The sequence below is a fragment of the Cylas formicarius genome, unplaced genomic scaffold (genome assembly GCF_029955315.1).
Source record: "Cylas formicarius isolate icCylForm1 unplaced genomic scaffold, icCylForm1.1 PGA_scaffold_12__32_contigs__length_19106922, whole genome shotgun sequence".
Taxonomy (NCBI): Eukaryota; Metazoa; Arthropoda; class Insecta; order Coleoptera; family Brentidae; genus Cylas; species Cylas formicarius.
In genome coordinates, this window is record NW_026844225.1 from 13,532,987 (window position 1) to 13,558,167 (window position 25,181).

General features: G+C 33.5%; 1 protein-coding gene across 2 annotated transcripts in view; it reads left to right on the forward strand.

Moving 5' to 3' along the window:
• LOC132695545 (forkhead box protein P1) overlaps nucleotides 1–25,181 on the forward strand; it is a 130,437-nt gene that overhangs the window by 39,482 nt on the left and 65,774 nt on the right. The window lies entirely within an intron of this gene.

Here is a 25,181-nt window from a genome sequence, read left to right on the forward strand (position 1 = left end):
TAACACGTCGCGCTGGATTATTCGCACAGTTAAATTATTTACAATATGATTTAAAAGCGAACCAAATCATTGCTTTGCACTTCGAGCAATATTCTAGACTTCCGACGGAGACGTTTATCGATTGGAGTTAATTTTTGAAATAATGAACTCGACTGCACTTTGACAGAGAAGTTTTTAATTATCACTTTTAAATCCTCTTTAAAAAAGCTAAAGGACGCGACAAAAGCGTTAAGAAATCAGCATTGGCATGGCTCGGAAACCCTCCGTCACCACTATTTCGCCCCCGATTTAAACAGGGGCGCAACATTATATTTTTTGTAGCATATTTAATTGTTTTAAGCAGGAAACCTACCGTCTTTCTTACGAAGAGTATAAATATTATAAATTATGGTTAAAGAACGAATTAATATAAGTTAATAAACATACCGCCCTTAGATTAAAAAGAAGGGAAAAATAAATAGGAGAAAAACATAGATCCCAAGATCACATTTAAATAATGATTAAAATTTATTTTATGTTTTTCTGCATTGCATTGGATAAAAATCTTTCCACGCATCTAATCGAAAACGGCAAAAATGAGAGGCTCCGGCGACCTGTAAAATCGCAATCATACTTATCGAGAGAAAAAGGAACGAAATTTGCGTTTCGATGAGATCTACAGGGGCGGAACAATTCGCCAAATTTTTGATATTTAAGGTCATTTATTTCATTTCGTTAATGGTCAAGGACCGATTTATCAAATGCAATGAGTTTGTGTTGTTATTATGATACCGTTTAAAATTAAAAGCAAATAACCTAATGCGTTTTTTAATTGATACAGGCTAATCATTTCATTCAAGAAACTGATAGTTTCGGATTAAAATTTTCGTCGTTAATCGTTTACTATAAGAGAAGGAAAACATGTCGCTGAAACAAATGCAAGAAGAAATACCATAGATCCTTTTTTAGGTCTTAATCACTTTTTATGCTTTTGGCTTTTGACACACTTGCAACGCAAATCTCTTGATCTTTTGCTCCGCATATGGATTACTCTCACATAGCTTCAAATTAATCCTGTGGAACTAAGAATGTTGCACTTGTTTTCTTTTCAATGAAAAATTTAATTCACTATGAGTGTGGCAACTGAAAACTTTGATATGTTTGGTTACACCACGTCTTCTTAAATCTGCAGATTAAGTGGCTATACTTCTGCTGACTTTCGAAACTCTTATTGGAGTTTATAACGAAATTATAAGGTGTAAATAATATATAGTTAGAACTGTTAAGAATGAATATGTTTGACAATTTTGCTAGTGCCGTTGGTGATATAGTTTTAATTCTAAATGGATATTATTATAATGTCCATCAAGAGCAATGACTAGATTTTAGACTCCTGTAATAGAATAGTTTAAGCTGAATTTTTATATAGCAGTTCGAAGCAAGGGAAACGATGTACTGTGTAGGAACCTATTTTGTTTAATGCTCTACTTCTGCAAGGAATGCGATGGGGAGTATTCCAACCTTTTCGGAAATAGATCTCCATAATTCCAAAAAGACTTAACGGCTTCTTAGATTACCAATCATGCATTGCTTGGTGGCATATTCTGACATAATTACAAGAAAAATAATAATTAAAAAAAACACAACGATATTACTCTTTTTATATCATTAGATATAGTCAAATAAGCGTCCAACCCATAGCTCAATATAGTTCTAACCTAAAATAGGACCAAAAGCATAAAGTTCTAAACTAAACTAAAAGTTTTATTATTGAAGTTTTTTCGCTTTATGGGTAGTTACTAATTTTTAATTATGCTGAATTTATCACATATAATGCTAATTTATTATTTATAATGCCAAATGATATTTGAATAACATTTAACATTTGTTACTTTTTTTACAATACTTCAATAGACTCAAAATTACTCAGTAGCTTTGTAATAAACATGCCCGTTTTCAGTTAATTTGTTATTAATTTTTCAAAGAAACTTCCACATGCTACTGTAATACTTTTTATAAAACTTCTGGATTCCTCCTCCGACGGTTTTTGTTGAGTCGAACTAGTCCAGTCAAGCTCTGAAGAAGCCAACAGGATGACTGGCGAAACGTTAGCTAGTTCGACTCAACAAACACCGACGCAGAAAGAATCCAGAAGTTTTATAAAAAATAATTTAATTATTTTCCCATTAAAAACTAAGTTCAGTCAGCTAACTAAAACTAATACATTGTTGAGGACTGCCTAACTATATTTATTAATGGTATATAATTTGAAAAATTCAGATCCGGTGGTCCTTGGGTTACTAGGCCTTTATCTGTCTTTAAAAAAGTCATATCGTTGTATTTATTTTCTTTTCAGAAAATTACCTTTTTTGCGCACTAATATTGATAGGCTAGGCTTTTCTGTTAGAGATAAAGCAAAGAGTATGAAAACAGTACTCCCTCTAACTATGATTAACATTAGAAAATCTTATAGACAGGCTTCACATATCACGATAGCCATTTTAAAATCTCGAAAATAATTTCCTGTATTTTCTCTTGGAGTGAAATTTGCAGTTATTCATTAAAATGTCAAATCATTAATAATAAGTATGAATACGACCCCCTTTTACTCAATACTTTTTAGGACCGTCCTTACTGGTACTCCCGTTATGATCTAAAAAACTAAAATGTAGTTTATTACATATAGAATTAAAAATACAACTTTCGAAAAAGTATGTCATTAACCCAAAATCTAAAATTCCTACTCATTCAGAAGTGTACTTAAGAGTCTGCGCAATACACTTTTCTGTCATATTTACGGCTTTAAATGACATTTAAATTTTGCTGCACCTAAGAAATGTAACACTAACATTTGCGCAATAGACTTTACAATTCACCACAGTAACTGAAATAGGGCCTGAAAATAAACACATAATTTCATCTCGCGCGTGATACAAAAATTTGAAATATGGTTTGTAAACAGGGAATAAACCCTGGCCCGGTTTGGCCGTTTTATTTCAATTTAAACGTGGTGGCGGACATCGACATTTGTACACATATATTTAGCACTTGTATGTACGATGTGTCCGTCGTGTTTGTTTTCAGACCTGTTTTAATGCGTTACCGGAACGGTAAGTTTTATTAAATGATCGTATTTTCTAATTTTCGTGACTGCGAGCGTCGAAAACCTTTTCAGTTTATTAATTTTCGACGCGGCGTTCGCTCCCAATTACGCCAACTTTGTCTAGATCGTTTTTCGAATCGAAATAGATTAGATGAAGTCGTTAAATTGTCCATCGCATTCGCCATTTTTGTGAAACAATATGGGGTCTTCAAGTACTCCATAAAAAATACTAACATTCTCACTTTCTTATCCTGGGGGAGTCGCTGTTTGCCCCACTATCTCAATTTTGTTTATAAAAGCCATAACAAGGCGCCTGCTATAACAATTCGTGGATAATGTTATGATATTGTTACTATTGCCTACATTTACACGCTCTATATTAGTTAAATAATTAATATCATAAAAGTTCAAAAATATGAAGAATTGGCTATCCAGCTAAAACAAATCTGGGGTCTTAACGAAGTAACCACATGTCCATTGGTCACGTCAACAGCGGGAATTGCTATAAAAAATTTGAAAAAAAAAAACTGGAGAAACTAGACATGCAGAAGAACATGCATCGCAAAAAGCTGTAATACTCCAGACATGTCACATTGTTCGAAAATTTTTGTGCTTAGGTAAAGTAGGATAGGAGGAAGCTCATCTCTACCAATATCGCATCACCAATACCTGCAAAGCAGAGAGATCTGAGGCCGATAATAATATTAATATTAATAAACACAATAATAATAATAATAATGATGATGTGCAATGACAAGCCAGAATACTTGGATCACATCCTCGGCTGACGCTCTGTGCTGACTCCGCGGCTGTATCTCGACAGGCATGATAGAGCCGGAAAAATCATCCACCAAAAAGTACGACAACTCTACATGCGAGTAACTTCTAGTAAGCCATGCTACCAGTACGACCCACCGTCTGTCTATGAAGATCAAAACGCCCTAATGTAATGGACAAAAATATTCACGGATCGAACGATAAAAAACAATATCCCTGGCATGGCACTTACCTTAAAAAATATGGGAAAAGTCTTCGATGTGGATTTTGCTATTGTCAAACATATAGAAGACCTATGCTGAAAAAATCACAAAATACTTAGCTTTGGCAGGCGAGATCCGACGCATGTGGGAAATGGAGACAGTGGGCGTCGTCCCAATCGTATAGGTAACTCGGGAGAAATAATAATAATAATAATAATTATAATAGTAATGACAATAATAATAATAATAATAATTTATTCAGGTAATTTAGACGAAGAAAGTTACAAGAAAAGGCAAAAGTGCAGCGCCCACACATATCTATTTGCTGATGTCTACACTTATATTTACAAAAACAAAAACAGAAGACGTATCACAAAATTCGCATATGGTTTAAATTAAAATTTCATATTCGTTAGGTACCTAAGTATATATAGAAAAAAAAGACCTTTACCTACATCTCCAACAAAACTAACAGTCAGAAAGGCCAGTACACATTTTATATTTTTTAAGTTTTTAGTTCATTCGGAAAACAATTTATCGTGTATATTATACAGTTTAGATAAGTCCTAACTAAAGGATCTCTCAGATATACCTACAAGATCGGTGACGACGAATAATCACTCCTTCGAGTATTAGATTTAAGTTGTTCACGTCTGTCCGAAAAGTTATTTTTTGTGAGAGATATTCAGGGTATTTTGTTTTAATGATTTTGAAATAAAATTAAGAATATTAATTTATGTGCTATGAACTGTTAGAAATTCATAAGAATAAAGTTTTTTTTTTACAACATTCCGATACAGCTATAGCACACGAACGGAGAATCGGATTAGACGTACTATAGAGCTATAAGAGCTACTAGCTATATAGACTGGATAGGTTACGAAAAACTCTCCTCGGGCATATTTTCCTAAATCATGTAAAAATTTTAATCGAAAAATTTAAAACTCGATAATTCTATTCTATAATCTAAGCATTCTATACCATATCTGAGTATCTTTATTCCATTTGTGATTTTATTTATCTGCTATAATCTACTATCTCCTGAAATGTAGTCAATAAAAACATTTATCTGGAACGATTCGCACATGCGTATTACTACTGTAATGTTTTGCTTTATTCAGAGCTAGTGCCGAAATAAAAATTCTGTGTTTTGGTTAATTTCGAATAGAGTTATGAATTTATAATAATAATAATAATAATAATAATAATAATATATATAAATATAAATAAATAAATATAAAGATTCTAGTTTATCCACCTGGTTAAAAGATAATAAAGAAATATACCATACTTGACTGAGCATCTATAATTTAATTTGTTCACAATTCAAAATTGTGAAAGGTCACTAAGTGTCATGTAATAATCAATTTTTATAATTCCTTGGATGGGGAGATAATACTTTAAGTTCTTCCGCTAAAGTGTTGTAAATACTATAAAGGTTGTAAGAAAACTGTCTTGTAAAAATCTTTGAATTATAAATAGGCGAAAAATATAGCTACGATACCGGAGATTCAACGTGTGTATATCGGTTTAATATTTTATTTTTCGTGACAAATATGTGGGACTTTGTTACCGTACTTTATTATGCAACAGTGTAGCAGAGTATAAATTCTTGTATCTGCCATACAAAGCCATTTGATATCGGCCAATTTGTGAGATACAGGCGGACGCCGACAGATACCATAGATAAATCTTAAACAAGATTTTTGGAGACGCTGAATTCTGTCTGAGCCGACCTCGTCCAGGTCGTAGACTACGTCACCAAAATTGAAGTCACTAAGCACGAGAGAATCTATTAGTAGTACTTCTTGAATTTTCAACAGCAAATGTCGATGGGAAAAAAGTTTTTCTTTGCATAGGCACCTTGATTACGATGGTTAAACCTTAAAGTTGAATCAATAAATAAACCCATGATTACCGTTTAACATCGTTACTCCCAATTTTAATGTTTATACCCACAAAAGATTTCGGATGGCTGAAAATCAAAAATTTCAAGAAAATTATAAAAAACTATAAAAAACACCAACACGTAATCCTTATTAAGAATGCTTATTTCATCCGAAATCCTTTCAAGCGCTTTGTATGGCAAAACATGACAAATAGAATATTTGTTTTTTATACAAAGTGCCCCACCTCTTTTGAACTTGGTAATATTAATCAACTATTTCTACTAATCCGAAAAATAAGGCACAAGTGACCTTATATTAAGAAATTTAATCTGTAGGAATGTATACTTTGATGCTCTCAGATCTGAGGTAAAGGGATGAACACACTGAGCTATTAGTACCTTCTTTTCATTTTTGATCCATATCTTCTTGTTATTCGCTTTTGCATATATTCTGTCTCCTGATGTCCACACCGCAATTTTACCTAGTTTGTCTTTCGCTGGGGATAGAAGTTCGTATAGGAGTTTCGTCAGTTCCCCCACAATCACCAAGTTACTTCCTTTTAACTTCTTTTCATTTTGTAACACAGCTTATCTAGTTCATTTTAATTCAAATACTCAAATTTTAGGTCAATATTGAAATTTGGTCTTGTTTGATTTTACCTTTCTTTGTGCTATAATAAAAAATTGAATTTCTGTGTGATTTTTCTTGTAATGATTTTTCTGTTATTTAATTTGATCAAATACCTATTACACTAAATTGCAGTAAGTTTACTGAAAATTTAAAATATGACGAAAATTAAAATAAGACGCATTGTATATATAAAACGCATAAAATATATTTTCTCTTTTAGCAAGGTGCACAATTTGACTATTGCTCGGGTTAAGGTGGTTGGAGTCTGGATCAAACGTCCTCGTCTCTTGGCAAGATTACATTGAACACCTTTGCCACAAACTGTCAAGTCAATTATTTTTAATTAGACATTTAAACAAGTCACTCATTCCTGTCATGTCAAGACTTGCTTATTTCGGATTGTTCCATTCCCACATAGCGTACGCTAATGTTTTGTTGTGTGCAAAAAAGAGCGATACGCGTGATTGCGAATGCAAAACCGCGTGATCACTGTCGTCCGCTCTTCTCAAAGTTTAATATTTTGACGTTAACCTTCATTTTATTAACAGATGTGACTTGCCATTTGTTGTTCTTGTAATGCATTTAATCTCAAATGATCCAATTTTAGGTTCATATTTTTTGTAGAATGTTAGAGACTGTTATAGACTGTTGGAAACATCTCATGTAATCGATAACTGGCCCATAGAAATTCACTTAGATCGTAATGAACACCTATGAACAAATATATGGTATTTTTTATATTTGCCAATGTACCTAGTGTATTTTTATTGCTAACTTACTTTGGTTCATACTCACCGCATCACAAATTCAATACTGCAGAATGACTGACACCAAACTGACAGTTGACAGCTGGACCTAAGTAATCGAGTTGTTTTATTTATTTACTTTAAAGCGAATGATAGAAGTGATTCATTGCCAATCCTTGGGTAGTCCCCGTGATCGGAAAATCATGAAAAGGAAATCTGCAGCCAAGGAACCGAGGAACGTGAATCATTAAACACGACAGTAACGTCAACGACCGCTAGACGATTGCATTGCAAAAATGCCAGACGAAGGATGTAATTGATCCTGGTTGCTGCATCGACAAAGCAAAACGAAACAACAGCGTATTGATGGAAAACGAATCCCGGCACCCCGGAATGATGGGCTTGTTTACGTTCTTGTAGTAATGCATCGGAAAGATGATGACTAGCTGCATTTTGCAGCCGTTTCGTTCGCCGTTCTTTTTCGCTCGAATTTTCGTAAACAACGATGACGCTACGTTTTTCGGTTTTTATTTGGGCCAGTGAACGAGATAAAAATGCAATTATGTCGAGCGCGTATACGCGACGAGGGTGAGGAAAAAAAAGATCCGAGTGCTTGAGATTGACGCTTTTTTCATTCGCCGAACCATACTCTTTGATGGGATGTTTTTGCCGATCGGTTTTCTTTTTTGACGCCGTTTTGTTTTTCTAGTTACACTAAAATGCGTTAAAGTCTATGCCACACTAATGGCAACCCAGTCCCCCAGCAGGGTTGGAAAACCCAACGGTAACAAGCAACCCTTACTGTGCTTCTATACGAGCAATATTTTCAATGCATTAGGCGGCTAATTAATTAGGCAAATAATTAAAAAAAAAATGAAAAGTTGTGGCCATAACGTTACTTCAATGGACCTAAAACTTTAGAACTGCTTTGATTGCATTTTATATTTAAGAACTTTTAAAAAATATTAGACAACAGTAATTCCTTCTTTTTTCCACCACTCGGGGCGTCAATGTACTTCATTGATGAATAATCCCATTAGACGAAGAATTGGTCATTAGCCTCTGAAATTTTCAAAACAACAAACAAACGTCAGTGATCGTTCGGCTAACCCCTGTGCATATAGCAATATGGTTGGAACATAGTCCAAAAATATTACGTGTTACCGCCACATGTTGCATTAAAAAGTATCTTTCCAGGCTCAATTAAGTTACTTCTGGCAATGACTGACTTTTCTACTAGATCGTAGTAAAAACCAGTTTGCATTAGCAATTTGTTTAAAGAGAGCGATGCGTATTCGTATTAATCAAGTTACAGAACTGTTCAACAATTAAAAGACACTGACAAATTGAAGTGTTTATTCCCAGGTTTATTTATTTGAAAAGGACAAACGTTATTGATATAGTCTATTCTGTAATCGGTGTTACAAATTTGTAATCCCTCAAACATTTCTATCCGCCTCAGAGGACCAACAAAATGTTTCGGAACCATCGAAGTTGTGGTAAACAATGTAAAACTGCCCTTCCTAAAAACAGCTGGTGGTTTTGGCGATACGCAGAAATTATATTTTATATACTCTTTAGTACAGTTGTGAATAATCTGATGATATGTGCTGACAAAGTGTAAAAAAATTGCTTGGGTTAAAACAAAATTTATCTTTAGGATTTAACAGTACGCACAAGAAGTAAATAAATAAAAAAATATATGAAAATTAATAATATTCAATAAAAAAGTTGTCAATTGACCAGTCCCAACACTAGAAATATATACAGCAAAATCACTCGTTTCGCTTGAAAAATTACGCCCCACCGATCTCCCTGTTATTTTTTGCTTCCAGTTAAACAGAAAAATATCGTTTGCATCTCGGTTGATACTCATTCGGATTTGTGGGAAATTTATTTCTTGAAAAATGTAAATTTTGCAATTACGCCAGTTTAGTTAATAAACGTATTATTATTTATCAACCGGTGGATACAAATCAGAGAGCAGGAAATGACTGAATCTGTGCCTTGCTCTTTAAATCATGCTATAAATAAATTTAACCCTACAAACGCTATATACAGGATGTTCCAAAATCCAGCACAACAATTTTAAGGTTATGTTTCAAAGATAATAACACCTTTTTGATATTATGCAAAATTCTACAATACGTACACTATTAAAAAGTTGCAACCCCTTGTTTGTGTAATCGATCTAAGGCATTTTTTGTCTGTTTAATTTTTTTAATTTAGCTTTCCGTATTTTAGAAACTAAATTTTAAAAGAAAAAAAGTGCAATATTTTAATATTTAAATAAACAAAAAGTAACAAAGTACGAATTTACGTTCATAGCGGCAAATTCTAATAAATGCATCCTTAAAACCTTTGTATAGAACTTTTAATCACCATGTATACCGCTGGCTAGTGAAGAGGCAAAACGGTAGCGCACAGAAACAATTTGCTCGTACAAATTGTAATCAGCAATACTACCGTAAAGAACGAGTTGATATAAATGTCGCTTAAGGTTTATGGTACGACATTTATGCAAGCAGGAGTCAGCGAATAGCCTGGTGGTGCCATGGATTCACGCTGTCGCAAACATTTTTCCAAATGGAAACACCAACTAGTATATAAACATATTTGTGAAGAACTGCACGAGTTTGTCAAGATAGGATCGGTGAGATATTTTGTTAGTTTAAGTTTGTTTTCTCAAAAACAATCCGCGAGATCGACGATATAGATTTATTTGAATGCAAATCACTAATATGAACCGTAGACTAAACAAAATTGAGTTTTCAAAAGATGCCTTTAATAAAGTTTATAACAAGACAGTATTATCAAAAATGACCGGACATGCGTAGAGGAAATTGACTTTTAATATCGTGACTACTTCCTTGGATTTAAGATACCACATTTTTGTTCGCAGGTGAAATCACAAATTATTTTTAATCAGTTGAATTACTTTACCACGACAATAAGTTTAGTAACGCGTTGGTGTTGTACGCAAATTCTACAACGAAAACAATAACGTAATAAGAAATAATAATAATAATAATAATAATAAAGTGAAAACGCGTGAAATTAATTAATGTTTGTAAGTATATTAGTGAGAAAGTAAAATTAGTGTTATAAAATTTTGTAAATTAATAATACATAATTATAAAATCAAATTATTACTATAATAAATATTTATCCCGAAGATACTAAGAAAAGTAAGTCAAAAAATTATATAACAATCGTAGACAGGGTGGATATCATATCATAATTAATTGTGTACATTCTAGAATGAACAATTTATCTTGAATAAAAGGTATCGTTCAAAAAATGATATTTACTCTTATAGCAAAATCAGAACTATGATAATTATAATATGCTTTGATATTTTTCGTGGGAATTTCGATGATAATCAATCGAAAATGGGTGTCAGCAACAGCCGTCTTATTTAATCGTATAATTTTATAGCATCCTCAATTAAAAAAATAATAATAATAACTTATTATTTGAAAATTAAATCTTTGCTAGGTCAATAAATAAACAATAGCAAAATATTGTCTAATATTTCGGATCTAATAGTATAGAACGTAAAATGTCACCAACACAATTTACCAAAGCGCATTTACGAAGCTTGTTCGATCAAACGAAGAGAAACGAAATCTAGCATTCGCGACAAAGTGCTTTACTTACGCAACATAGGAACATAGGATTTCGCGTATCGTGTAGCTTATAAGTTAGCCAATCATCACCGATTGTTTACGGCTATTTGCCGCACAGTGTTGTTTTTGTCATTACGCTTGTTCCCGTAAATATCACGCATAGGCGGATACTATTGAGACATGATTACTGCGATTTGCGAATTGTTTCAAACCAATCAACATCGCACAGTGGTTTCTTGGCTTTACCGCCAACGGGATTTAATTTTACATTCAATAACCTAAATTGGCGTGAGTCGGCTTTATAGATTTTTTTTCAATTTTATTCCGTGCCATGATTAGTAGTGTACCTATTTAATATCGACTACTAACAATACAATTCTTAGATATTTATTGATTTAAATTTGTTAGCGACCCACCGAAAAGATTCAAAATCAAAAAATGCATCCTTAAATTAGTCAGGTGAAAACGGTCATGAGATTGCTCTCTGATTAGTAACTACTTGCAAAAATATACATATACTACACTTCAACAATTTACTTCACACTTCGATTCATGAATTGTAAGTTGATGTAGCATCATTTTTTCAAAATGTAAAAATTGGTAAAAAATTATGCAACGTCAACATTTGAATTTTTGCTGTTAAAGGAACATTAACTGGCTTCTTGCAAACTCTATAACATGCCTATCCAGAGGCGAGTTCCAACCAAAATGTTCGTAGAATGTACCAAGTGTAATTACGAACGGATATAGCATACTATTACTCTAGCTAAATCAATTGAAACACATTGGAGACCCACATTAAAAGTTGTCCTACGAAAATAGAATGGAGGGCCCAGAAGAATTTCTTAGAAGATACGCCTAATGGACTTTACTTACTGCAAGTATACATAGAGCAACCAGGTGATTTCTTGTCTTCATCTCTCTCACTCTACAATTAACAAAATAAATTAAAACTAAAATATCTAAGCATATAATTTTAAGTGTAACTATTTAACATTAACTACTACAATACACGTGTCAGGATACTCATCTCTAATAAAAAATAATAAAACGCTATCTTCATTTAAATGTTGTTTATAAAAGAGGAAACAAATTGTGCAACATAAATATTCAAGTTTTCGGTGTACAAAGAACAAATGGCTTCTTGTAAAGAACGGTGTTTATGGCATACTGTGGGGAAAGACACACGGATCGATCGCAAACTCTATAACATCCCGTATCACCCACCCCAGAGGCGAAATCCAAACAATATGTTCGTTGAATGTACCAAGAATATCGGAACATACTATATACCCTAGCTAAATCAATCGAAACTCTTTGGATACTCAGATTAAAACTTTATCTACGAAAATGGGATGGAAGGACCAAAATCATTATCAACGAAGCTACAAGAATTTTTTAAAAAGTATACCTAATAAAATTCGTAACTTGCTTCTTATATGCCTTCTTATATTACCTGGCAAGAAGGTGGGTCACTGTCTGTATAAAAATTATAACTGTTAATAGTATAGATAGTATGATTTTCTATCAGAAATTTTTGTGATATATGTCGGAGCTTAGAAACAAGTGCGCTAGCAGAAAAACCTCACACAAGTAACAATATCTAGCTGGGTTAACTAGGTAGCAGTTACAAAACAAAACAAAATGAAACAACAACTCGGCGAAATGAAATTTGGAACTTTTTAGGAAGAAAATAGACTACGAAAATATTTGTATTCCTTAAAACGAATCGCTACTAAATCGATCTCTTGCTTAGCGAAACTTGATCGTAAACAAATCAACGTTAAAAACCATTAATATACTGGGCCGGCACGTACGTACCCAACACACACGAGCCCCGCAGGAAGACAGAAACAGATACACGCGCTCCTGCGACGGATGCACTTTAAGTGCACGAAAAACGGGGTCAGGTGTCCGTTCCTGCGGGCGCGGAATCCGCAGGATCGGACGCGACATCCGGCACGTGCATCTTAGAGTACGGTCCATCCGAGACGATTCCGCACTTGACCGCTGCAGGAGATTTAGGGGCGTGTCGAAAGATCGCGCAGTCGCCACCTGGTTGGCAAGAAGAGTTGATCACGCACCGCCCAGCCGCGAATCCGAACGGATCTGGCGGCCGTCCCACGCAACACAACAACACATTTTATTCTATTTCTTGTCTAGAAAACAACAAAATAAAAGTCTTGAGATGCCGTTACAATGCTGAGCGCTGGGTGGCTCCTCGCCTGGGGATTGGCGGCCTACGCCCTTCGTTCCTGCTGCCGGGCCACGGTCAAGCCCGATGCACGACGGAATCCTGCTGCTCCTGCTGCCTGCTCTCGCTTAAGAAGAAACAAACAAAACTAAAATCGTCGACCGCCATGCGACTCGATGATTTATTTCTTTGCCACGTAACCGAAAATTCGACGACGCGTGCGTTTTTTCCTGCTGCCTGCCGGACTCGATCCTGCCACATTTACTCTAAAATATAAACACAAATTCTGAGCGATAATTAAATTAACTTTTAACTTTTTGCGTTAAGCCTTGTACCACATATGCAACATTCCTGATGCGGAGCAAGATTTGATATTTATTTATTTATACTCCATCAAACACGAGCACGTACTTATAATACGATAGTGCTTACTGATATCTAAACCTAAAAAAGAAACATATACATATATTTACATTACTAAAAACTTCAAACGAGTAAAGCTACACTTTGGCACTTATCTTATTGGGTAAATCTCTTTCAGACTCTCTTACCAATTTGTTACACTCTCGAAGCATACACTTAATATATTACCACAGAAGAGATTTCTGTAATGAAATGTTATCAATTAAATGTATGTGCTTGTACTTAATGTTATTTATAATATAATGTACAAGTAGTACACAATCTTTTTACCTCAATTTAATCAACAATGCACTGAAGACCATCTAATCTAAATCTCACACGATTATATTCGTGATTTAAATTATAACAGTGCATTTTTGAGTTGGTTTCACATGTTTCTGAACATGTATGCTCTAACGAAAAATTACATCATGTTATGAAATTCATTCATACGAATAAAGGTTTGAAAATGATCAGTTGATACACGCAGAGATGTCAGTGTTCATCAATAAGCGACAACTCCTTGTTTTTGGTCTTACTTCGGTTCCTTAGTGGTCTTAAGAAAGTACAGGGTGATTTAATTAAATTTTAACAAAATGATGATCATGAATAAAGATTATAAAGTATATAAAGTATTCGGCCAGTGACGTATAATTTAGGAAAGGCCAACCAGCCACTTGCGCCAGGTATTAGTATTAATAGGATGCATCAAATAGTTTTGAAGTTCTTGATTAAAATAATTTTTTAATTTTTAAATAAAACATCCTGTAAAATTAGTAAGGAGTCTCATTTTATGTATGTGATTACTGTGAAAGCTTAATATCTTAATATCTTGATCACGAATTTGCAGTTAAAGCATTACCAATTATTATTAAGTTTGTTTTGAAATTTTGATCGTGATTTACATAGTAGTTTTGCCTCTGCTCTGCATCTCTTCTTTCATATTCTTTTTTTGCTTTTTTATTTCTTTGTGAACGTAAAGACATTGTATTATTATTAATGTAATATTATTATAATTTTTTTTGAGTATTTATTATTTTAAGTGAGTTAAGTAAAACGCATACATTTTTTCGTGGTTAATTTTTATACTCCATGGCATTTGTGTACCTATTCCCCAACCCCATTTAAACGCGACGGAATTGCGGGAAAAATAACCTTTTGACCCTCATTCCGTACGTGCACATGTACCAAAACCATTTACAGGCGTAGATAAAGTGCAGACGCAGAAGTTGGTCCCTCATGGTCATTTATACCGTTTAAGGGATAATCTGGATAATACGACATCCAGTTATCTTTCCGAGTTGTCCTTTGGCACTGCTTTAGACAAACCGCGCTATAATGCAGTGCTGGATGGAAAGGCTTTATGGTATTTTACTTCTATCCCGATGACATTGACTTATTTTTTTATTTCGGTGGGATGATGAGAATCGTCAGCCTATATACGGGGCGCGCGGGAGCATTTAAAAATCAGTCAATTTAATATTTATTTATTTAATCTATTTATTATTTAAGTAATCACTTACTATTACGGTGTATCAATTCGTAGCGTTGTCTTGTGTAGAATTTTTTTTTACCTACAAGAGTAAGTTCACTTGAACACGTCATTTTTGTGCCGAATTAAGTATTTTTTGCGGGGAATTTTGCCCCATTATTTTAAAGCCGATGTTTATACACTAGCTGATCAAACGTGTAGAAGAAAGATAATGACCTGGACAGCCCAAAAAATTGGTATATGAAGAACTAGAAAAATTGCTTAGTTAAAATTCACGTCAGACTCTTCAAGAATTGCCAACACTATTTTTTCCTACTTTTTTTTTTTTCAATAAAACATGGGACTTATATCAAGCTTCAACTTTCCATTTGCACATTTCTTAGATCGTCAAATGACAGCTTTTGGAGAGTTCCTATCGTAATGTATGTCACCGACGCGGGGAAATGTCTGCCATCTATAATCCCCGAAATGAACTAATTTATTAACCAATTACGTAAACGTGCTAAATTGGTTGTTTTGCTCCCCGAATGTGAGTGACATTATCAAATTTAGTCTTGTTTTGTTTTGTGGCTCGGCGTGTAAATCATTTTGATTTGTCAAGCGTCAAGGGCGGTCTAATAAATAAGCTCTATATTGATTAAGTAAGGGGTAAACGGGCCATAATAAGGACTTGATGCCGAGGATTGAGTTAAGGACTCGGGAAGTGTACGTCGCCTTAAGCAACACAATCTTGTAAGGAGTTCGGAAAGCCCATTCATTTGTTTGTTATGAATTATAGATTGTTTCGCTATAGCTGAACGGCGTTCAAACCGGCGGCTTGCTTCCGCCGAAAAAAAAAATCGCCGCCACTGTTCAATTATGGAGATGAATGTACGACCCGACTTTGATTGGCTGGAATGAAATTAAATTATTTAAAATACCATAGACGATGAATAAGCGTCCCTGCAATATGTAATACATCCCTGCAAAGGGTTAAAAGTAGTTTAGTCATTATAATTCGTTATTTCTGTTATTTATATTTTGTTTTTATAAGCATTTCTGCTGGATCATATTACCATTATATTTCATTTGATACTGCCATGTGTTAACTAATAGATTATTCATATTTCAAAAAAAATTATTAGTCCTTTCAGTGTAAAACTCTACCAAAAATATTGTTTTTTATAATTCATATAAAGATTTAATTCTTTTTTGTTTACTTTCGAAAAGTACTCTCAATATTAAACATTTTACATGGTTGTGAAAATTAATTGGGGTAAAGGAAATATCAATCACATCATTCCATATTAAAAAGCTTCGGTTCGGTTCCAAAGTTTGTTCTGCGAAAAGCGACGTAAAATTCTTTTTTCATTAATAAAAAATTAATGAACTAATAATCTGCTTATTAAAAATGCTGATTGTATTTTCTGCGACGCAGCATATACAGAGGAGCACAAAAATTTAATTAACCAAAAGCTAATTAGGTTGAAATTGATGAATATTAGATAGAAACCTTATAGAACAGGGCGCCACACTTGAGTAAACACACTCTTTAACAGCGTAGCGCGCCCGTAATAATTTCACGGAGGCCCCGCTGTAAAAATATAAAAAGTTGGAAAGAAAACTTGGGGGGGAAAACACCTCGGAAAAATGTGGGTTGACGACGGATAGAGCTCTCTCATATAATACCCCGTATCAGGAAAGTGAGGGGGAAAAAGAGGGCCTAAATTAGGAGATGATAGTATGATTATGACGTTTTCTTTTTTGCTACTGAAAAATAACCATAGCTTTCCTTTTAGAAATATTACTCCCCGTGATATGAATAACTAAATAGTTTACGCAATTTTATTTTATGCTAATGTAACGACGTCATAATGCACACCGCGTTATACTGTCACATTTTTCTTTGTATATAAAACCGGTAAACTTATTCCTCCCGCATCTGCTTGATAGTTGTGTTTGAAAAAAGGGCGAATTTTCTGCTGTTGTTTGCATAACAGTTCATGCTAGATTCGTCCCCTGTTGATCCATCCAATTTACCTACACTAAAGATTTAAGAAATTGAAATAGAAGCTAAATCATTTCAATTTAATTAAATGTACCAAATGACATCAACTGTTAAACTTCATTTTCCACTAATCAAAATTGTTTTTTCGATTTACAAATACCAAAAACAGAAGGAGGTGTAACAATAAAACAGTTTTAAGTTGCAAAGCTACAGTTAAGAATCATTTGGCTAGTGTTTTTTCATTGCATGTGACGAAAAACCTATATAAACCTAGAAATCCTACAAAAACTAACAGATAATTTTTAGGTGCAGAACTTGACTGTCAATGAAGGTGATCCAATCAAGTAGAATACGTCTAAAAAAAAACTTAATAATTTATATGTTACTATACTAACTCTCTTAAATTTATACTTCTCATCTCTCTTACAGCAGTAGACTTGAACCGAATTTTTGTCCAATAAAAGAGAATAATTCCATTAATATAGTATTTGTTTACTTAAACTATTAGTTTATATCCATAGAAATAACGAAAACTTTCTAACAAGACCCAAATAACTGAACAGTTAAAATAAATTAATAACTATTGTTATAAAAAATCACCTTCTCAGATTCCTGCTAAAATCAGAGCCGTAAACCTAAAGAAATCCAAAAAATGTTTAAAATCTTTACTGACAGAAAATATTTATTATCCTGTCTGGATACGAAAATCATTTGAACAATAGGTAAAAAATAAAGTTCGCTCTTTGGTTTTTTTCAGACAATATATTTTTATTTTCGTTGTTTTATATGAGATGTTAATTTGTTATAGTCCTTTTTACGTTTCCTTAAAATTGCCAGTAAGCTGTTTTACTAAGTTTCGCTGGTATTATTTTACTTCGCAGCCTTTCTCCTTTTTTCTTTTTCACTCTGCATGTTTTTTTTGTCATATCTACTGTATTTTTATTTTATATTAATTAACGTTAACAAATGTGTACATAATTATGATCGTGTGTGTATGGGGCTTGTTTTAGGTGGTTGCATAACGAAATAAGGATGTTTATTATTATTATTATTATTATTACTATAAAATATTTGTATTTTTATAATTTTTAAAACATATTTAGGAATATTGCTGTTTTTCTGACGAAACTTTCTTTTGCAATATCAGTATTAGTTTCTCTTTGTTTTTTCTGTTGTTTCTGTGTTTCTATTTGCCCAATGCGACGCTCGCTTTCATTGTCTTGTCTCCCGTGAGCGTTAATTATTGTGACCAAATATTTGTATCTGTGAATCGACTCCATCTCTTCATCTCTTATTGATGTTTGGATATGAAGTCTTCGTAATATTAATTTCTAGGCGATATTCATTGCTAATATGGTTAACGACGGTAACTAGGGTGCGTGGTGTTTCTGCCAATAGCAAGGTATCATGCGCGTATCAGATGTTATTGTTGAGGATTCAAATGATGTTAATTATTACCGACATTGTTGTTATCCACAGCTTGTTTAAAAAAATTCGCCGAGTATACATTGAACAATATTGATGACAAAATGAACCGTTGTCTTATTCTTTTCCGAATATCGATATGGTCCGTTTTTTGTGCGCCTAGCAACACATTTGCTCTTTGCTTCTAATATAAATTTGTTTAATTAATTAGATTGATATTTCTAGATAAGTCTAGGTTCACAATTAATTTATTATGTCTTCTGTAGTCAACGAATCCCAAAAAAGTTTTTGTTAACATTGTTGTACTAACAAGTTTACGCCATCTTTAACACCCTCTTCGTGTTATCTATCTAAGCGAACCCGCAAGATACAGACATATTTTGCGCAAAGAAGCCTCAGGATTTCGCAGTGGATTCGAAATAAACTTTATCTAAGTCGTAACAATCGAGTTTTTATCAGTCGATAGAATAAGCTTACAGAGAGCTTAGCATCGGTTCGGCAAGTCGGGGGGGTGGGTTGAGGGGATAAATTTGCGGGTAAGGCGCGATCGCGAATAAGAAAAGCATCGGAAACAAATAGTCGATGTTCCTTTTCCTCTCGCCGGCATATAATTAGCCGAACTGCGACGAAGAAAACTCGTAATTGCAAATAACGGTGCAACCCCATTGACTATACGCCATGAATGCTAAATCGTTCCTCCTCGCATCTCGGGGATCTTTCCGCTGCTCTTTTTTCTTTAATTTATGTTTTTATACTTTTTATTTGTTCGACAATCGCGAGCTCGTCGGCCTCCCACCCCTCTCGCCCCCACCGCCTATTTCTCGCCCTCCGATTGGATTTGCTCCCCACTTTTTTCAATAGCGCCCGCACCACAAATCAGCAATACTTCATTTACACCGTACTCTCGCTCCTAATTTATTTCGTTCTATTAAAATTCAACTCATTTCCTTCACTTGCAACTACTGAATATATAAAATTATTTGCTCCCCGGGAAATTTCATTAGCCGAACTTAGAGTTTCTTTCCGATCACGAGTTTTGCAAAAAGTTTCTCCCGCACAGACCGATAATTCTCCGATAGAAATTTTAAATAGAGTTTTACTACGCCATTTTATAATTACCCGAAACAAAGCTAAAATTAAAAAAAAAACGAAACCAAAATCGCCTTTACAATTTTTCAGGCATCAGTGTGGCGAAAAATGGAATAATTATGCTTATTTCCTGAGATGTTAGAAGACATCCCTGCGCCTTTTTTAACGTTGTTTTACTATCTTCGCTGCAATAGATAAGGCTAAAAAACGTTTTATGTACAACGTTTCATTTCAAGAAATATATAGTCGCCTTTTATTTGGCACAGCTTATATTTTTATTCAAAAAAACACGTTTTTAATACAGGTGCACGATATCTTCATCAATTAGGGAATCAAAATAAATAATTAAAAATTTATTCGTACTATTTTTTTTTAAATATTCTCTAGTAAATCTAATCTATAGATAACGCGGAATACATTCAAAAGTAAAAACAATAATAAATTAGAAACAGTCCTAAACAAAATAAATGGTTTAAACGATTTATCTCGATACAGGTGTTACGAAATTAATTTTAACAAGCATATAAATTAAGAGGCATTTCGTATTTTGATTGCCTGTTAAACCAAAATGAAAACATGAAAGCAACAACGTTATATTTGGTAATTTATTGTCACCCTTTTTTTTATGGAAAAAGCAAAAAAAAATAAGCAATGCAATATGTCCAATTAATATTTAAAAAATTAAAACAATGATAAACTAGTCATTAATGTTCAAAGTATTTGACGCCACTTTCCCTATTAAAATAAAAACCATTGTTATTTTTCAATACTGGCATATAGTTTAGGTGGTACTAAATAAGTTTTTGGGCTAATGATTACATATATTTTTTGCATTACAATTAAGGATTTCATATTTTGATCCAAACTTGTGCAAAGCGGTTAATGGTTTAATTTTTTTTTTTCAAAGAAACTTCCACAACCTACTCTTATACTTTTTATAACACTTCTGGATTCCTCCTGCGTCGGTTTTTGTTGACGCGAACTACCTAAACTGAAACAGTTATAGTCAAGCTCTGAAGAAGCCAACAGGATGATTGGCGAAACAATAGCTAGTACGACTCAACAAAAACAGACGGAGGAATCCAGAAGTTTTATAAAAAGTATGATTAATGGTTTCTTCGCATCAAAACTTTATATTTTGTAATTTGTCGTCGTCTTTTAGATAAAAAAGAAAAAAATGAAACAATGCAATATATCTAAATAACACTTTAAAAAAAATGAAACGAAATCATATTTATTCTTTTTCGATTTCTGTATACATGAGGTAAGCTAAATTGTCCAGTTTCCCTAGTGCATGTTATCGATCCCCCATTTCCGAGGAACGATATATTGGACACACTGTATGAATTACTAGAGTTTCCTCCTTTGGCAGCCCCCGAACGTATTATCATAAATAATAAGAATATAAGAAAATAAAAGCAGTTTTTTATGTTTCGGCACTTTTTAGGGGACCCCAGTAGCAGCGCGCCGGTCGTTAGATACATTCGGCATCCATTCTTCTCGCCTCGGGAAGTGTTTGCTACCCCCCCCCCCCCCCCCCCCGATAGTATTTCACACCCCTTCGGCCTTGGCTTGAGTATGTGTCCACTTAAGTCCAGCGACCAGGGCAGGTTCGGCGTTGTCTTCCAGAAAGATTGCCCCATTCATTTGATATTCAGATACAGTAAACCCGAATTCACTGCAGCACACTCCTAATTGTGTATTTTGCATCTTTGAAAATACTCAACCATCATAATTCTTTCTTGTCGTATTGTCCGATATATACACTTTTAGCGTTAAAGTTAACAACGATTAAAATTTGATTTTATAATAAAACTAACCAGTATTATAATGTCATCTATAATACTCAAAAGTGCCGTTACACAACTGTATCTAGATACCCTGAGTGGTTCGAAGGCAAAATGTTATTAGTTTCCAAAAAAAATCGTAGAGCGAGGCAAAATACTGAAGAGTCTTAATTCATTAAAACTATCTACTTTGTTATTTTTGGGAAGTGGAGTAATTCGTGCAACTTTCCATTAATCTGGAAACACTCCTGCAAGGAGGCATGAGTTTACAATATTAGTAAGAAATGGAAGAATTCTGGGGCAACACATTAACAACATTTCTATATTTATTAAATCTGAACCAGATGCCAATGATTGAATACTACAAAGTTGCGCTCTCACCTCATCGATACTAACAGTCAAGTACATTTTTTTTAATATCATTTTGGTAATACTATAGCAACATAGGATCCGCTTGTTTATTTTTGGAAAACTGTAGGAAATACTGGTTAATATCTGAACGTCTGTTTAATCCAACAGGAAGGAATATATTTGTAGTTTTAGATGTCATATTTGAATTACTTAACTTTTTCCAAAGAACTTTACTGTTACTTTAATTAGAGACAGATTCTAGATATCCTTTTCTTTTCATTTTTAATTGCTATGGTAGTTTGGTTTCACAGTTGTTTATATATCCCAATGACTATTATTTTTTGTAGTTTTGTATTTTTTAAAAGCTTTATCTCTCAGTTTAATCGGAACTTCCACAGTAATATGGTAATACATTTTATTGGCCGTAGCAACGTTTTTTATCTATTCTTTAGCAAATGTTTAGTTCTTTGATCTTTATTCTTCCACATCTATACCTCAGAATTTTTGACAAAATCATTCTTGCCTTTCTTCTCGCCTTAAGCATTAGTTTTCTGTAACACGAAATTAGAATACAATCAAGAGGAAATGCCGTGAGTCCAACCCTGTGTCGATCCTATTGCGTCCATTTGAAATTGTAAATAAGAACTTTTCCGGCGGCCACTTGATGGCCCGTCACCCATTCTATTTGACGTCAGTATGAATGGTCTCGAAAAAAGAAAAGTCGTAATCAACGGCCCTAAACGGCATCTATTGTGGGTGTTTTGAAAAATGAGGGTTTTTGCAACGGACCGAGCAACTGTATCTTGATAAGGTGATTGCGCCTCGTACGTCAATCAACCGAAATCGCACTTTTTTTTTTCGCCACAATGGCCTTAGAATTTTTGCTTTTAATTACGACGAGATATACTGTAAATCGACGAACGGCACTGCTTCTATTTACACACACTACTCGGCTATATTAAAGTTTTAGGGGACCGATTGTCTCGCACTTTTGTCCTAAATAAAGAAATGGTCAGTCCACCCTTGTTTGGAATTATTTACCTAAGTTACTGAAAATGCCAATCAGAAATGTTTGCTCCAGTCAACACGAAAAAACTTTCGCTAACAGTTTCGAGGATCGAATTTGCAAAAAGGCAACCATCGTGGACCCAACGCAGTACCGTGACGTATTTGCAATTTCGCACATGTTTTGTTTTATGCAAAAAAAGCGAGAATCTTTTATAAAAAAAAATCATTCGAATCGGACAAATCGTAAACGAGCTAAAGGTCTGTTATTGAAAATGGACTACCGTCGAGGGATCTATATAGAAAGATTCTAGGAGCGGCCAGTAGGATTTAATATATTTAGTCCTCCGTATAACTTTATAGCCGAACAAATCCGGAATATCTTCCGGTGCAGGTCGTTTTTATTTATTTTTTATATTTTTTTCACTCGGATATAAGAATACTAATATCAAAAAGGGCCGTTTATATATCAGGTGATTCATATAAAGTAACCAATGAAACGTCTATGGCGGACGATATTTGCAATTTTCGATTCTCATATTGCTTTTGATAGTTTTTGCTTTTAAGATATCTTTCCATTTCTACCACAGTTACGCAACCTATTTAAAGCAAAAAGGGCAATCGGGACAAATTTTTACAAACTACGACGTCAGTGTTGCTGCTTAATTGACTAACTTCGGTCTTAATGACAATGGGTTAGCTTAGGCAAATAAATGTAATTATGGATGGAATGATGGGTTTTGGGTTGAGTTTATAAAAAATCGATTTCTTAGGTTGTCGTCGCTTCGTCAATATTATTGCCATCTTCAGGATTGATGAGGATGATTTTCCGTGTTTATATATAGACTAAAAACCATTAATTGAATTAAAACACAACAATTTTTATTAAAATTTAAGATTTTTCATTAAAATTTGTAATTCAATTTAACGTTTTTAATTAAAATTAATTAAATTAAATTAACTAAGATTTAAACGTCGACCACATAAACCCAAAAAACATCATCGCCTTAATATCAAAAAAGAGGCTGTTAATTTTTTTATTTATAAGTTCCATTTGTAGCCATATTTTTGTTCACTTTAGAACATATTTATTTACCTGTGTTCTAAGCTGAGGGTAAACCATCTCCAGAAACCACACTCAGAAAAACCCGCTGTAAAATATTAATAAAACAAACAACAATTTTATCAAAATTATATAAGATTGTGATTAATTTGTTCTTCTTAAATCAATAAATCAATAACACGCTATATGATTTTACAATGTTTACAAATGAAGAGGCCATCATTATAAATTGTAAGGAAAATTCTTTTTTCCGTTAACGCTATCCTTGAAGAAAAAAATCCTACTTTTTTTATTTCTTTTCTTTTTTTTTTCTTATTTATAATGTAGTATTATCCATTGGTTCGATATTAAATTTCTCATAAATCACAATGTTTTCATTGGAATTAAATTTGTCTCGGCTTTAAATTAATAGTATAGTATAGTATAGTATAGTATATATGTTCACGGTTTAGTGAAAAACTCTACTATTGCTCGGGTTTGGGAAATTTTACCGCACGGCTTGAATTTTGACGTTTATCAATTCTGACGGTCATATATATCAGTAGATGTATTCGAATGTTGTTTTGCAAAAATGTACCCAAATAGTATGTATAGTAATATATAGTATAGTATGTAATACGTTGGGTAAACTTTTCAAGTCACGTTTACCAAACTCCTTGCATAATATACTATTGACGACTCAGCAATTCAATAAAATTACAATTCACACAAGAAAACACAAACTAAAAGCCCACTTTTTAAACCGTTTTAACTTACCAATTATACCTAATTGCTTTTACTTAGGTTTTGGTAATAAAATGAAAGAAAATTATTGTGAAAGAGAAAATGATGTTTTAAAGTGACTGGATTAATAATTTATAAACAAGTCAATAACAAAATATTTAATATTAATTTTATTAAATTATTAATTAAATATTTTGATTAGTTAAATTGTGGAAAAGAGTTGATTTATTACAAGGCGACCTTGTGCGCATCTCAAAACGCATTATTTTTTTGAGTGCACAAATAAGAAATATTTGAAAATTAGAGAAATGCGAGGAAATATGGAGAAATACCATCTTATAGGTTAATGTAAAATAAATATACAAATACACATCTGCGGAACATTGCGCGGGAACAGTTTTCTTTTAAGCGCACTAAAGAATGTTCAAAAGTGAAAAACCGACCATTAATAATACGAACCCTAGAGGCATTATCAAATATACAACAGATTATAAAAGGTCCAGCGCTCTATCTCGACCGTATCTAGCTTATAGAAATGACGCTTCATAAAATAATTACGCCCCTTATATCGGGGGAAACTGCTCACAGTGGTGGAAAAATATAATAACCAGATTTTATGCAGTGAAAATATTTGGAGAAGGAAACAGCCTGGGACGAAACTTCGTTATTTGATTTTCGCATTGACTTTCTGTTATACTATTATTAAC